Genomic DNA, 4687 nt, shown 5'->3' with positions numbered 1-4687 from the left:
AACAATCTCTCCTGAAAACTTGAAGTTTTAACTTAATTTTTCTTTTTCTTCAAACTTTTACTATTTTTTTTTCCCAACTAAAATGGGGGCTGTGTACATTCATATATATTTTTTTTCTTCATTTTATCTTTTGCAAGCAAAAACTAAATAAAATTTGTTTTTACCCCTGCTATTACAATTCCCCACCCCCCCAAAAAATTTCAAAACTTGTGAATTGTTGCTTGAGTTTCAAATAAAGTTGTGTTAACGTCAACTGCAGAGTTCTTTGTGGTCTGGTTTATTGAGCTCCGCTTGTTCCCTCGTGTCGTCTGCTTTCTACGAAGTGTCTACAAACCTGCCATACGAACGGATCCATACATTCCGGCTGCAGAATGAGTTAACTGAGAATTCGTAAGTGAGCTCTGTCTGATAAGAGTTTAATTTTTATGTTCCTCCTTCGGAGCTCCTCAGATGATTTTAGGCCGGCTTCACATATCCATGTTTCAAGGTCTGCGGGACTCTTGATCCAAGCTCAACAGCCTCATAGACACATCTAAGTTTTGGTCAGGAGGTATACGGCCGAGTCTGCACATTGCAATCAGTAAAATTCATATGTAACTAACCACAAAGTTCAACTCAACTACCATGTGGTCATAAATCATCTGAGAAGAACTCAGAAGAAGGTAGATAAGAGCTACAAACTCTCTAGTCAAAATGAGCTCACTGATGGATTCTCCGATAACTCAGTCTTCAGCCAGCAATACAAGAAACCAAAACTTAACACATTTTTTGGAAGGGGGTACAAGAGGGTTTAGAGTATCTGTAAGGATGTGGATTAACTTTCAGAGCTTTTTGGCTAGAAATTTTTATTTTTTATTTATTTTTTTTTGGCATTAACCACGAAGCTTTTGGCTTTTTCATGATCTGTGTATCACTATACGGAGTTAAATAAGTTAGCAATGATCTGTCGGTGAGCTCGTTATGCAACTCCTGAACCGTCTTGGCTAATTTATGACCAGATGAGATCCGAACTTTGTGTATAAAATCGTCTAATATGGATCAGGAGAACGGAGATGAGAGTCGTAGACCAGAGAATGTGCTCACTGAACGATTCATTTTAGCAGTCTATGTCCTGTGATGCACAAAGGCTGCAGAAGACAAACTGTGCAATGTATTTCTAATAATAATCTAATAAATAATAAAAGACGCTTGTGCTTTTACTTATTGATTAATTAGGTATCTTTTGTTAGTATAGAAATCCGGCGATGGTTTGATTTTTGCAGGTGGCGGAGCGCCCCCAAGACCTAGCCGAGGGATGCCACAAATGACCAGTCAGCAGGTCAGTTAACCCGTTGGGAGGAAGCCGTGCACACCAGCTGGTGTCTATTACAAGATGTTAACTTTTTTTAATCTGCGGTTTCCCCTAATATACGGCAACTTTTCCTGATGGCCGAGTTCAGACTGCATTTAGCAAACGATCCTAAATCCATATGGTGCATGACCTTGTATTCCAGAGAAGAGCCGGGGGCGGCTTCATTCCCACAGGTAGCGGTGCTTTTGGGTCTGGCCACCACCTCGTCTTAGTGACCGCCATCAATATCTGCACGCACGACCCAATGTCCAACTCCTGCCATTAATTCTATGGTAAGGACTACTACTCCATTATCCAGTCTGCAGGTAGGCATTGTAGTGCACCATTCATTATGTGAAAGGTTTTTTTTTTTTCATTTTTCACTTTCATGTTTTTCGGGCCGTATAAAATTGTAGGAACTCGCTGATCCCGTCTGGGCATCAGCATTTCATCCATAATGGCCGTTTGTGGTTCCTCTTTCCCTGGCGAATATTGGACCATTGGTTTTAAATGAAAGCAAATATAAAAAAAAAAAAGTGGTTGGGTGAATCCGGATGCTTCAGGGGGAAATACATGGATATTCAGTACAAGGCTATGTTCACACGTTGCGTTTTTGCAGCATAAACTCATCAAAACCTGCTTTTTTGAGGTTGCTTTTTTTAGACTATGTTCACACATCTTGGTTTTTTCACCTTTTTTTTTTATGCAAATTTTCAGCTGCGTTTTACAGTACAAGCAAAGTCTAGGAGATTCCAGAAATCTCATGCATACATCATGTTTTTTTTATCAGGATTTTGTGCTTTGCATGGTTTCTTGCAAAATAAAGCATGTCACTTCTTCAAGTGTTTTTTCAGCGTTTTTCGCCCATTAGAAGTAATGGGTAGTGAAAAAACGCCTAGTGTGAACATAGCTATCAGGTTTTGCTGCGTTTTTAGTGAAAATAAGCAAGTACAACAGTATGTGAAACATATTTATTTTTGTGATTTTACCATCTTGTCTTGGCCACTGAGATAGTAGTTCGTATTAGGAGAGTTTAATTAAATTAGTGATGAGTACACAGTAAACATTGGCTGAGCTAGGTGTGAGATTGAAGATACATGTGGCCCAGGGAGGTGTTAGATCAATGCCCTGAGCAACTGAATGGCAGACCATAGTGTGAAAGTAAATAGTGTCCTTCAAACTCAATGCACTGCCAGTGTCTTAGGTAAACTTTTCCTGAACAATTCACCTCCCCCCACTGTTACATTTGTAATTCTGGTTAATATGGTTTCACATATGTCTTGCATTGGTGACCTGTGTTCAAGCTTATGTGGTGGAAGCAAAGCTGAACCTTGGGATTCTGAAAAGAGCACCAAAACCTGCGTTTTTGATGCAGCTTCTTTCCTGCCAAGATATCAGGTTTTGCTGCAGAAAAAACGCAATGTGTGAACATAGCCTTACGGCCAAGAGAGCAGTTTTTGCTTGCAGGAAAACAAAAGCAGCAAAAACGCAATTTGTGACCATAGCCTAAGACCCTAAAATGGAGTGTGTGATGTGTAGGATTGGAAGTTGAAAGCTGAATGAACGACATTAAAGGGGTTTTCCAGGACTTCTATATTGATGACCTATCTGTCAGTATCAGATCAGCGGGGGTCTGACATCCGGTACCCCCCCACCAATCAGCTGTACAGCGGACACTGCACACAGTACGGACAGTCGTAGATCTGATATTTCTGATCTTTTTTTCAAAAATTTTAACTTTGGTTCGAACAGCAAAAAGTATTTTACTATTACAGATCTTTGCATCATTGATCCACGACGGGTCCTGTGTCGGCAGGTAATCAAGTATTGTGTTAAGGGGGCCGGCAGGATCGCTCTCTGTCACCACCGATTTTTAGACAGAGGAGGGGTCTGGCTTAGTTATTAAAATTGAGTCAGCCAGCCCCGTACACACACAGCGCTAGAATCAAAGCTGCGGGACATTTGGATAAAGCGGCTGCAAGTGGATAAAAGAATTGGGAAAAAAAAAAGTTTTAATTATGGCAAATGCAGTGAAGAGTAGTGACCCGAATCACTGCAGGAATTTGCTGTGAACTTGCGGGGAAGAGGAGGACCCTGGCTGGAATCAAGGTGAGATCTCACAGCTCGGACTTAAAACCTTCCTGGCAGCATATAGTCTGAACTGCGCCAACTGCTCTGGGGATGAAGGAAGGTGTCAGGAATTTTTGAGTCCGATATTTGTACAAATCAAAGTCATCCAAACCCACAGATTTAGTACATGGAAAGGTGCAGATTCTCCCGACAGCAAATGTCCGAGGGAAAGAAGGATCGGGCTGTTGGATTTTTAACATGCCCAATCCTTTTTGCTTCTCACATGAGATAGGTGTGTGCCAGCTGCCTAATCCCCTCTCTCCGCCATGAGAACACACGTATGCTTCTGCAGGGGGAGTCGGGAAGAATGGCTGTCAGTGATGAAGGGGTGAAGCAGGATTAAAACAAATGTTGCACATTAAAGGGAATATTATTATAGCGCCATTTATTCCATGGCGCTTTACATGTGAAAAAGGGGTATACATAGCAGAAACAAGTACAATAATCTTGAACAAAACGCGATGGCGACTGGTTCAGGAGGAGCGAGGACCCTGCCCGCGAGGGTTCACAATCTACAAGGGAGAATGTCCACTTTGACACCATCTACGAAGCGCACATTATATTTGATGTCCGGCCGTATCATGCAGTGGATACACATTTCCTGCTTACAGCACAGAGGCGGCCGCAGCAGCGTCTTATCCTAAATCATTTGCAAATCTGCATCCTAATAAGTATTGATGCCGTGGGATAGATAACCGGTGGGTGAACGTGAGCCCGTGTCACTCGTCATTGTTAACGAATCTGCGCCAAATATCTGCAATTAATTTACTCGCCTCATTCAGACGTGAGACTTTCAGGTACTCATTCTATTCGCGGTCTGCACCAAAACACCTAGATATGTCCCGATTTTTAGCTGGTGAAACAAGACTATAGGTCGTTGAAAAAAAAAAAAAAAATCGGACAGCTCACTGACGGCATCCTAGTTGCATCCGCTTTTTATATTTGATAGCGGAAAATTTACCATACACAAAAATAAGATGGTAAAAACCGAGCAAACTGATGAAAACGCTTTTTTTGTGTGTACGAGCAAAAAAAAATCACTGACATTTTAATGAGGTCTTAAAGGGTTATTGGCAAAAAAAATGAAGTTATCATCTATCCACAGATTAAAGAACAGCTTGTTTATCTGACTTCTGGGACGCCCAGGGACCACGAGATTTCTGCAGCCTGCCCAGGACGGAGCGGAAGTGCGCATGCGCGGCATTTCTCCAATCATGGTCAATGGGA

Source organism: Phyllobates terribilis, unplaced genomic scaffold, assembly GCF_046119375.1.
Source record: "Phyllobates terribilis strain yellow unplaced genomic scaffold, ASM4611937v1 Scaffold_13__5_contigs__length_258822181, whole genome shotgun sequence".
In the NCBI taxonomy this organism is placed as follows: Eukaryota; Metazoa; Chordata; class Amphibia; order Anura; family Dendrobatidae; genus Phyllobates; species Phyllobates terribilis.
This window is presented reverse-complemented; position numbering follows the sequence as displayed.